This window comes from Acomys russatus, chromosome 29 (genome assembly GCF_903995435.1).
Source record: "Acomys russatus chromosome 29, mAcoRus1.1, whole genome shotgun sequence".
Classification (NCBI taxonomy): domain Eukaryota; kingdom Metazoa; phylum Chordata; class Mammalia; order Rodentia; family Muridae; genus Acomys; species Acomys russatus.
Window position 1 is genome coordinate 15,790,514 of NC_067165.1, and position 12,150 is coordinate 15,802,663.

The following is a 12,150-nucleotide window of genomic DNA, read 5'->3' on the forward strand; positions in this document are numbered from 1 at the left end:
TCAGATCTCCTGGAACCGAAGTTACAGGCACTTACAAGCTTTCTGGTCTGGGTGCTGAAATTCAAACTCAGGTCCTCTACAAGAACAGCATGTGTTCTTAATCACTGGGGCATGTCTCCAGCCTAAGTTTATTTTATTTACTTGGAAGGGACCAGTTTCTGTGACAATAGAACAATCAGAGAAAAGGAAATTGTTATTGAATTATGAGAAAAAGTTAATGGAAACTGAATGACACGATAAATGTGGGTTGGTGATCAAGGAGTAAAAACCAAGAAAATCTGTTGGGTTATTTTTTTCTTGAGAAAAAACAAGAATTGATAAAATTAAGTATCCATCAAAGAGGAGAGCCAGAAGTTAGGGCACAGACAGTGACGGTAAAGATGAAGACTGGGTAGAAGTGTCAAGAGTGTAGCAAAGAAATGTTTTAGAAGTTAAAGAAACATATACAGGCTTTAGAATGGGACAAGTACATGGATTCAGGACAGGACTTAGTAAAAATGAACATTTAGATTCATTTTGGTGAAATTCCAGAGAAAGAAAAAACTTATATAAGAATTTATCATTGGTAATATGAGATACTCTATCTAGCCAAGTTGGGTAGTTCTCTCAAAAGTATGGAAGCTGGGGCTCTGAAGCTAAGAGTCTTATTGTGTCAAATTTTGATAGAAAAATAAAAACATGTTTTACAAGTGAGAATTAGAAAAGTTTATCACAGCCCCTTCCTTATTCTTTCTAGGGGGAAAAATCACTTGGAGATATATCTATCAATCAAAAAATTTGCAATATTTTATAATTTTTGTCATTTAGAAGGCCTTTAAAACAAAAAAGTGCCAAAACAAAGCAGAATGGAACAACAAAAAAGAAAAGTCAACAAAATACCATTGAGTTAGAAGCTATTTGCAATTGATACCCACTAGCAAGGGAAAATCAGTTTTCTCAATGGAGTGCCACTGGCTATTCCAACACTCTGCAGGGCAAGCCCATGTCCAGGAAGATTTGGCCAACATCAAATCAAAACCATTTTTTTAAAGAATCCAAAACTAGGATGCTGAGAGATTGAAGAAGTTAACGAGGAAAGCTATTAACGTTTGTGAAAAGTTTCATTGCTATAGAGTTACTTTGTTTTCACTTGGGCCCACTCACACCAACTGATCCCAAAGGGATGAATGATACATTCATTGTCAAGCTGTTTAATGGCTTCTCCTTTTTTAATTAACCTACAGACTAAATTATAATATGGAAGTGAATGTGAATGTTGGGGCACTAAATGGAGTAAACAGAGATATAGTGAAAATGTGAAGGCGGACAGGAGAGTGAGGTGCAATGAGAGAGTATATTTAAAATTCATTGTTCATAGCATAACTTGGGTGAATGTTGGGGAGAGGGTCAATGCAAACCTCCCCTGAGATTCAGACCCAGAATCCAGGGAGGATGGCTTAATTCTGAGGATTAGAAAGCATTGTACTTGGGGGACACTAACAGTTATAGAGGAAACAGCCCCTGTATCCACAGATGTACTCCCCAATCAGGCCTTGATGCATTTGTGATTCTGTACATTGGCTGCACCGTGATGATGAGGAGCCTCAAATATTCCATCAACATGTGATTTTGGGGGAGCTCATATAAGTAGATGGAGGGAAATCTGATTGAGCCCATGTCCTAAACCCCAAACACCTGATGTGCATACGACGCTGGCCCAACAACACCCAGCATGCTGACCATGCTGAGCCACCTGTCCTCTCTCACACTTGGAGTGTGCTTGTCATCTGATCTTGCCCACAGCTAGTTCCTTTCTCTCCTTAGTGTAATCCCACTTTTTCTTCAGAGTTTGGTGTCTATTTCTGTATAGCCACCCTTGTAATCTCCACCAGTCTCCATTTATAAGTGCAAAATCTATGACTTTTTAAAACTTGAGGTATAACAGACATAACATTATATATACAAGCATAAGCCTTAATATTTTTATGTATATGTATGTGTATATGTATATATGTGTGTTTAATATATATGTAAATGCATCAAAGTGTAGAATATTTCTGTCAGCCCAGAAATCTGCTTCCCAGTAAACACACACACACACACACACACACACACACACAGAGAGAGAGAGAGAGAGAGAGAGAGAGAGAGAGAGAGAGAGAATCAGCTTTGTAAGGCCATAAAACAGTCTTTGCCTACACGTAAGGTAATCAGACACAGGCATACAGCTGGTAGTCGATGGTGCCAGAGGTCCTTCACTTGCTGCTGTATCTATAGGACCTAGATTTTAAATGCTTATATCCCTGCTGTTGTTGTGTGTTACTATGTGTGTTACTTGTGTGAATATACCAACATTTATTTATCCATTCAATTTGCTATTGCCATTGGGTTGTTCTCAATGGACAAAGTTGCTTTGAGTGTTTTGTTATTATTTTCAGTATACAATTATATGCGTTTTGGTAGGATATATTCTTACCAAATTTTGGGTCAGAGATAGATGTGCTTGGCATTAGCTTTATCCAACCAAGTAGTACATGATGTGTTTGTTCTGTTGGCCCTGAGCCTTGCCTAGGCCATGGGGCCAGTTTGGCTTTTTCATGTTAGGTCTTCTGGTAGATAGGTGCTTGGTTTAATGTATAGTTCCCTAGTGATTAATCATGTTGATTTTCTCTTTACATGCTATAATACTCTACTTTTAATCATAGATTTAAAACTTATGCAGAAGAAATAGAAACAAATAATAACACTATACACCAATATAGACCTCACAGATATACAGTGTTCTACCTTAGACAAGATAGACCTCAAGATACACAGTGTTCTGCTTGAGATACACTACATAGTCTTTTGCCACGGATACACCTCGCCAATACAGTGTTTCACTTCAGATGGACCAGATATACATCACAGATACACAGTGTTTTACCTCAGGCAGACCAGATAGACTTCATTGGTATACAGTGTTTAATCTCAGATGGACAAGATGGTCCTTAGAGATGCAAAGTGTTCTATCTCAGGTACCAGGTAGTCCAGATAGATACACTGTGTTCTACCTCAGAGGGCTGGTGAGGTGGCTTACCAGGTAAAGATGCTTGTTGTACAAGCCTAATCTTCTGAGTTCTATCCCCAGAACCCGTGTAAAAGTGGAGGAGAGAAATGGCTCCACAAAGTTGGCCTCCAGCAACCATATCATTCGTCATGGCATGCCCCCAATCATGTAGTAGTAGTAGTAGTAGTAGTAATAATAATAATAATAATAATAATAATAATAATAATAATAATAATAATAAATTTTATTATTATAAATAATAAATTTAGTAAGGTTTCAATGTGGAAAGTCATATAAATAAGTTACCTGTCTATATGATGGCAATGAACTATTCTCGAAAGCAAAGTAAAAACAATGTCATTTGCAGTAGTACACAAAATAATAAAATACTCAGAAATAAACTTAACTAAAGAAAGGAAAGCATTATATACCAAAAGCTAAAAAAAAAAAAAAGTTGATTAAAAAAAATTCAAAGCCCAAATAAAAAAGCATATATTCATGGACTGGAAGAACGATTATTGTTAAATGTCCATACTGTCCAAAGCAATCTACAGATTTAGTGCAGACTATAAAAAATCCTAACACATTTTAATAGGGTAGATTTTATAATACATATGGAACCACAAACAAAAATCCCTATGAATAACTAAATCCTGAGGAAGAGTAAGAAAGCTGGAAACATCACACCTCTTGGTTGGAAGTTATATTACAAAGCTGCAGTATTCAAAGCAGTATGGTATTAGGCATAGAGACCAGTGAAAGAAAATAAAGATTCCAAAATAGAACCACACGTTTATGGTCAGCCGTGTGTTGCCAAGAATCTGCAGTGTGAATGTGGGACTGGATACTCACATGTGAAAGAACGAACCGGAGTCCTTGCCTTATACCATACCTTTAAAAAAATCAGCTCAAAGTGGATTAAAGACTTAAATGTAAAGCCTAAAACTGCATGTGGATTAAAGACTTAAATGTAAAGCCTAAAACTGGATCTCACAGTCACGCAGGAGGAAACTTCATGGTATATGCAGATTGGCAAGCTCCTTCTTGGTCCTATAAAAGGCATTGCTATTTGATGGGCAAAACAATTGCTGCATAAGCATTTTCATTACCCACACAGAGAGCCAGGAGAGCAGTTGTACATCTGTAATCTCAGTGCTGGGGTGACAGGGACAGGAGGACTGCTGGGACTCCCTGGCTGCCGGCCTAGCGGATCAGTGTTCTCCAGGTGCAGCCAGAGGGTACGGCGGAAATTAATGAAGAATGGAGCCAGCACGCATGCGCGCGGGCGCGCGCGCGCGCGCGCGCGCGCACACACACACACACACACACACACACGCGCGCGCGCGCGCGCGGGCGCGGATGCACACATGCACATGTGAAGACCAGGGGACAACTTGTAGATGCCTCTGCTCTTCTTAAATCATGTGGGTCCCAGAGATCAAACTTAAGTCATCGGGCTTGGAGGCGAATGCCTCCTTCACCCACTGAGTCGTGTCACTGGCCCCGTGATTTTGTGTTTAATCTTTTGCCACTCTGTTTTCTATGCAGGCTGAATCGTTGTTCATTCTCAACAGCGCATAATAGTTTCCAAGTTTCTCTGCACCCTTGTCAACACATTTTTTATGTGTGTGGTATGTATGCACTCTTGTACATGTGTTCACATGTATGTGTGTGCGTGTGTGTACATGTAGAGTCCTGAGGTTGATGTCAGGTGTCTTTCTTGATTATTCTCCACTACATGTATTAAAGCACTTGAACCCAGAGCTTGCATATTGGGCTAATCTAGCAGGCTTGCCCTAGGGGGGGTCCCCTGTTTGCACCTCCTGAGACCTGGGGCTCCAGGCAGCCTGCTTGGCAGTTGCATGGGTGCTAGGGACCTGAACTCAGCAAGTACTTTACCCACTGAGCCAGTTCACACTCTTCCTTCCTTTCATGATAGTGGCTATCCTAACTAACATGGGTTAGATGGTACTGGACTCTGCGCTTGAGTTCCTGTTCTCAAATAATTGGTGATGCTAGGCATCTTTCCTTGTGCTTATTGGTTACTTGAAGGTCTTCAGAGAAATGTCTGTTGGGTCCTTTGGCCATTTTTTTTTAAGCGAAGTGTTTGCTTTTGTTGTTATTAAATTATAACCATGCTTTATATGCATTTGATATTGGTTCTGTCAGAGCTATAACTGCAAATATTTTCTCTCATTCTAGAGGCTTTTTCACCTCTCTCTGCTGATTTGACCTTTGACACCTAGGAGTTACTGATCTTGGTGCCATCCAGTCTAATGTTTTTTGGCCTTGTGTTATATTTTAAATTTCCATTGCTAGTTCAAACACCACAGCGCTTTTCCTATGTTTTCTTCTAAGAGTTTTATAGTTTTAACTTTTGTGCTGACTGTCTTGTTTCCATTTTGAGTTAACTTTGGCCATTTTCAGTTGCACCTGTCCCTGTCCTGAGAAAGTCCATGTAGTATTTGAGGTGGAGCAGATAAATGAAACAGTGTGTTACAGAGTGATCGTGACTGTGTGCCACTGGTAGGACAGTAATGTCTACCTGCCACACAAATGGAGAGAGAGAGAGAGAGAGAGAGAGAGAGAGAGAGAGAGAGAGAGAGAGAGAGAGAGACTATAGGTAGTGTCCTTGTTCACTGTGGATATACACAATAAATAGCAGTCATCTGCCCTTTTAGTATGCTTATAGGAAGTGTGCACTTCCCTCCACCCCAGTGTGTGCGTGCGTGTGTGTGTTAAATTTTGTAGTGTGTTATTTTCTTAATTAAGAAATTATTGCAGTTGTCTATCTACTGTGTATATGTGGGGTGGAGGACACATGTGTGCCGTGGATAATTTGCAGATGCTGGTTTCTACCATGTAGGTTCCAAAAATTGACCTCAGGTCATCTAGCTTGGAGCAAGTATCCTTACCCAGTGAGCCATCTTGCCTCCAGCACTGTTGTAGCAGGTTTTATATGTTGCCCTTCATGATAGACAGGAGAACCCTAACAACCTAGGCAGCTTGTGGATGAGTGTGCCTTTTGTACCAATGTGGCCAAAAGCTAGCTGGAGACCTGCTGGAAGCTGACAAGCATGCTAGCTGCTCTGGAATCCAGGTCTAGTCCAGGTGGAGATCCTGTTAAAGCACAGTGGCCAGAAGACACTAGTCTGACCCAGTCTCCTGACAGGCTCTTTTTTTACCCCAGGGTCTCCTCAGTAGCACTTCTTGGCTCATTGAACATAAATAGGTCGACTTAAGTTCACAAACGCCCACTGAGTTTCCCTGGGTGTCAAACATCGCTTTGGATGCTAGTGGGAAAGGCAGATATAAATAAATGACAAGCTAGGAGGGTGGCGTGCTAACTAGGTGGATAACAATAGGCAACCTAGTAGATGAATTAGCCCCGAGCATCAGGTCTGCACTAGGCCCATGCTGAGATGAGCTGCTGGCTGCCCCAATGATCTCTCTCATTTTCAGCATCACAGGGGCAAGACATCAGCACGGTAGACACTTTTCCAGGTAAAAGAAAAACACAAAAAGTTCTTAACAAGGCCAGCCCTCATGGCAGGAAGAAAGGCTGCTGGGAGTGCTATGCTTTGCCCTGGGAGTTAGGACTTAAATTCAGAGCTGAGTGCCATCTGCGAGGCTGGGTGGCCCAGGCCCCACAGGGTCTCCATTGCAGAAGGCACCTGGTAGCCCTGATTGTACTAGCAGAGCCAGACTGACTCAGAACCTGCGTGTACACCGTCACTGCCTCTTATCACTGCACAAGTGCCCCAGGGTGGCCTAAGCTCTGGCTTTACACTTGCCTCATAGTGGCTGGGAATCTTGTGCCTGGTTTCTCCATGGATGTCACCAGAGACTTCAACCTCTCTGATTATAAGAGTGTCACCTTGATCTCTGGGTCTAACAGGAAGACAGATCCCAACCAGACACAGCTCACTTTGCTCTGTACAAACTGGTTGTGGTTTTTGACCAGTGCTCAGAAATCAAAGGCCCTCTATCTAGGTCTCAGAATTACATGAGAGGTGAATTAAAACAAAACAAAACAAAACAAAACAAAGAGCCAGAGATCAATTGTCCAAGGGGAAGTACTTAAGAGTCTCCCAGATAGTGAAGAGCCCCCACCATACCCCCATGTATTATACAGGGGCAAACATGGTCCAAGAGATTTGCCACCCTGAGGTTAAGAACTAGTCAGCTTCGCTGCTATAACAAAATACCTGAGATAAAGAGGTAAGGCTAAGGAGAGAAAAGGTTTCTTTTGCTCATAGTTTAGGGGCCTGTAGTCCATAATTGGCCAGCTTATTGCTTTTGGGTCTGCGGCAGAAGGACACTGTGGAGCAAGCTGCTCACTTCACAGTGACTGGGAAACAGAAGTAATTGGGAACAGTCAGGGTCCCATGTCACCTTCCCAACAGCACACTGAAAGAGATCTCCCATTAAGCCTACCTCTTCTAGTTTTCTACCACGTGCCCATAGCACTAAGTGAAGACCAGACCTTTACTCGTGGGTACTGGGGATGGTCAGGTCGAGACCATAGCAGTCACCATGGTCACACGGTGACTGACACCTGGGGAACAGATCGGGTACAACTTCATGGACTGTGGCTCTCTGGAGAGACTTCTGAAGGAGATAGGAGGCCAGAAAGGAAGGCAGTGATTCAGACTGCTTGGTCACCTCACCCAAGTGACCTCCCAGGCATCAGCCTGTACTGGGGACTCAATTCCTATCTTGATTCTTCCCTGTTTGATTGGAAAGCAAGAAGCCTTCAGCTTCAGAGGAGCATGCGTAAGAATCAATACACCAAAGCTGAGCAGTGCGGGGACATGGTATGTTCTCGGCGGCTGAGGGTTTTTTTAAGAAATACGTTACACTGCGCTAAATGATGTGCTTGGGATCGGGCACTGGAAATAAGATGTGTAGGCCCAGGCCCTGCCCCTGCCTGAGAGAGACAAGTTCACCAGAAGCCCCTGATGAAGTGGCTAAGTGCAGGCCTGACCCAGGGTTGTCACCTGGGTGACTTGGAGAATGAGTGCTTTGAGCTACTGGCCGAGAAACATTCTGAGTCTGAACCCAAGGCCCACGCTGTAGAAGCAGACAAATGACTCCCACAAGCATCCCTAGGGCCTACACGCTCACAGGTGCCATGCACGCCCACATACATATATGGATACACGTGCACTACTGCATGGATAAGTACATAAGTACATGAAAAAGAAGAAAACGTCCTCCCAGTCCAACCCAGGGCAGCCACAGGACCCTCAGCCAACTGCTTGCCAGGAATAAATCAGATTAGAGTGTGAGGTGACATCACCCCCAGAAGCCTGGGCCAGTTCCCCAGCACACTGTGGTGACAAGGCTTCCTCTTTCCCTGTTTCCAGAGGCCAGTGACTATGGTTCTGTTAAGGCATGTGTGAGACACCACTGAGCACTCACAGTTGGGACTGAGGTGGGAATACGTAAGAACTCATCCCAAAGCCTGGAACCCACCCCCAGAGCATCACAAAGCCCCCTCCTTGACACCCCAGGTACCAGATCCCTAAATCTCAACATCCTGTGACCACATCAAACCTCCTGGCTTTCTTTGCACCTACCACTAAAACAACCCCCTTCTTTCAAATCTAACCCAATCGTCTCCATCATTTAAGGCCCAGCTGTAGCACATCTTTCTCCAGGAAGCCTGTACAGTTCCTCCCCCTTTGGAACAACAGTATGTGAAGGCAACATAGGAAGGAGAAGCTGAGAGGCTAGGGCCCAAGTATCACAGGGCTAAATGCCACTGGCTCAGTCTCTATGCTGAGCAGCTATTGAGAGGACCTGAAAAGGGAAAAGCACTCTAGCCTCGTTACACTAACTGCCACAGAATTTTCCTTCCACAGTGAGTAGTGGAGTAGCTGTGGGGAGGCTGAGTGGAAACAGACAGGCAGGCTGGTTAACTCTGGGGGGCAGTGAGGGTCAATTGCTCTATTTACCTAAGTGCCAGGCTATAGACATGTGTGGTGTGTCAGATTCACATGGAAGAATTTCACAAAAAAAAATATATTCTAGACCTTTCCCCCATAGGTGCTATTTTAGTGTATCAAAACTGTGGGCCTAGAGTTTATAAGTTTAGCAGACACCTAGAGGGTTCAGGGCTACTCAATAATGGTGTTGGGGCAATGAGCTTTCATTAATTAAAAAAATAAGTTAGTCCTTACATCATTTCTTATATGCAAAGAAATGTCACAGAGAGCCAATAAAGAAAACACTGTGAGAAATTTAAGTATACTGTATGTATGTGTGTGTACATGTGTGTATGTACATGTGTGTGTGTATGTATGTGTGTGTGTATGTATGTGTGTGAGTGTGTATGTGAGTGTATGGGTATATGTGTGAGTGTGTGTATATGTGTGTATGTACGTATGTGTACGTGTATATGTGTGTGTTTGTGTGTGTGTGTGTGTGTGTGTGTGTGTGTGTGTGTGTGTGTGAATTACTAACAAAGAACCTTGTTAGAACCTCCATCCTAACCACCTCTGGGCTTAAGTTCGCATAACAGCTCCCTGGGCATGAAATTCCTCCCCACCACCTCAATTTTACCTCACTTGAGCAGTGGCCTAGCACCTCAGCCTAGAGCCTGAAGTAGGTTTCTGGTGTCCTGGCAGTGATAGTGACCTAGTTGGCCTAACAAAGCCCAGCTCCCGGCTCCCCCAGCTTCGGGGTATCCATTCCAGTCTCTGGCCATGTGGTTGTAGCACTAGATGTCAAAGGAGTTTTCCCACTTATCTTCGGGCTTCCGGCCAGCTTGCCTTGAATCTGTTGGTGTCTCTGTTACATGACCTTAGCGCCTGAGATCTTGGTGGCTCTAGCTCCAGTGAGCTCTGATTGCTTCCTTCTTGGGTTGTTTCAACAGTCAAACCTGTTGAAGCTTCTAGAATAAGAGCTGACTGGCCTGATGTGTTAGCCAATTACCTGTTGGAAACCAGATTCTCCTCATAGTTGTCAGTTGGCTTCTGAGGGACCATGGGCTAAGTGACAAATGACACGAGCTCGGTGGCTATCCTATGACACGAGCTCGGTGGCTATCCTATATGACACGAGCTCGGTGGCTATCCTATGACACGAGCTCGGTGGCTATCCTATATGACACGAGCTCGGTGGCTATCCTATATGGCACGAGCTCGGTGGCTATCCTATGACACGAGCTCGGTGGCTATCCTATGACACGAGCTCGGTGGCTATCCTATATGACATGAGCTCGGTGGCTATCCTATATGACACGAGCTCGGTGGCTATCCTATGACACGAGCTCGGTGGCTATCCTATGACAGGAGCTCGGTGGCTATCCTATATGACATGAGCTCGGTGGCTATCCTATATGGCACGAGCTCGGTGGCTATCCTATGACACGAGCTCGGTGGCTATCCTATGACACGAGCTCGGTGGCTATCCTATGACACGAGCTCGGTGGCTATCCTATGACATGAGCTCGGTGGCTATCCTATGACATGAGCTCGGTGGCTATCCTATATGACACGAGCTCGGTGGCTATCCTATATGACACGAGCTCGGTGGCTATCCTATATGACAGGAGCTCGGTGGCTATCCTATGACACGAGCTCGGTGGCTATCCTATATGACACGAGCTCGGTGGCTATCCTATATGACATGAGCTCGGTGGCTATCCTATGACACGAGCTCGGTGGCTATCCTATGACAGGAGCTCGGTGGCTATCCTATATGGCACGAGCTCGGTGGCTATCCTATGACACGAGCTCGGTGGCTATCCTATGACACGAGCTCGGTGGCTATCCTATGACATGAGCTCGGTGGCTATCCTATGACATGAGCTCGGTGGCTATCCTATATGACACGAGCTCGGTGGCTATCCTATATGACACGAGCTCGGTGGCTATCCTATGACATGAGCTCGGTGGCTATCCTATGACACGAGCTCGGTGGCTATCCTATATGACACGAGCTCGGTGGCTATCCTATGACACGAGCTCGGTGGCTATCCTATATGACACGAGCTCGGTGGCTATCCTATATGACACGAGCTCGGTGGCTATCCTATGACACGAGCTCGGTGGCTATCCTATGACATGAGCTCGGTGGCTATCCTATGACATGAGCTCGGTGGCTATCCTATATGACACGAGCTCGGTGGCTATCCTATATGACAGGAGCTCGGTGGCTATCCTATGACATGAGCTCGGTGGCTATCCTATATGACACGAGCTCGGTGGCTATCCTATATGACAGGAGCTCGGTGGCTATCCTATGACATGAGCTCGGTGGCTATCCTATGACACGAGCTCGGTGGCTATCCTATGACATGAGCTCGGTGGCTATCCTATATGACACGAGCTCGGTGGCTATCCTATATGGCACGAGCTCGGTGGCTATCCTATGACACGAGCTCGGTGGCTATCCTATGACACGAGCTCGGTGGCTATCCTATATGACACGAGCTTGGTCGCTATCCTATGGCCTCTACATTCGTCCTCTACGTGGCTTGAAATGGATCCCTGAAACTCTAGTGCATTGTTCTGACATTCTGACCTATACATAGGACCTCATTGGCCCATTTGGAGGACAAGAAAAGGCTGCAAAGTTCTGGGTGGTGGTGACACATGCCTTTTGTTCCAGCACTTGGGAGGCAGAGCCAAGCAGATCTCTGAGTTCAAGGCCAGCCTGGTCTACAGAGCAAGTTCCAGGACAGCCAGGGCTACGCATATAAACCTTGTCTTGAAAAACAAAAACCAAAAGCAAAAAACAAGAACAAAACAAAACCCAGGGCTGGAGGAACCTCTAGAAAATTCCCCATTTCCTTGTTTGGATCAATCCTATGATCATCGCCAAGTTCAGTGTGAGTTACCATAGGCCATGTCCCTACCCTTGCTGCTTGCTCAGAAACACAAGATAGGGAGTGGGTTTGCATAGGGGTAAAAAGATGAGTGATATTTCTCAAGGACATGCAGATCTAGAGCCAGAGAGACTATATTATTTGAGAGATGGTTGCGCCTTGCAGAGTGGTTCATCTGTGGAAGTGTGGTGTGTGAACTCAGGTCTCTGCCAGGGGCTGAAGGGAACCTGGGTCAGGATCTCTTAAATAAGGAGCTTAGTTAAATAACAAGCTATCTCTCGGAAAG

General features: G+C 44.7%; 1 protein-coding gene across 1 annotated transcript in view; it reads left to right on the top strand.

Moving 5' to 3' along the window:
• Hivep3 (HIVEP zinc finger 3) overlaps nucleotides 1-12,150 on the top strand; it is a 70,558-nt gene that overhangs the window by 22,016 nt on the left and 36,392 nt on the right.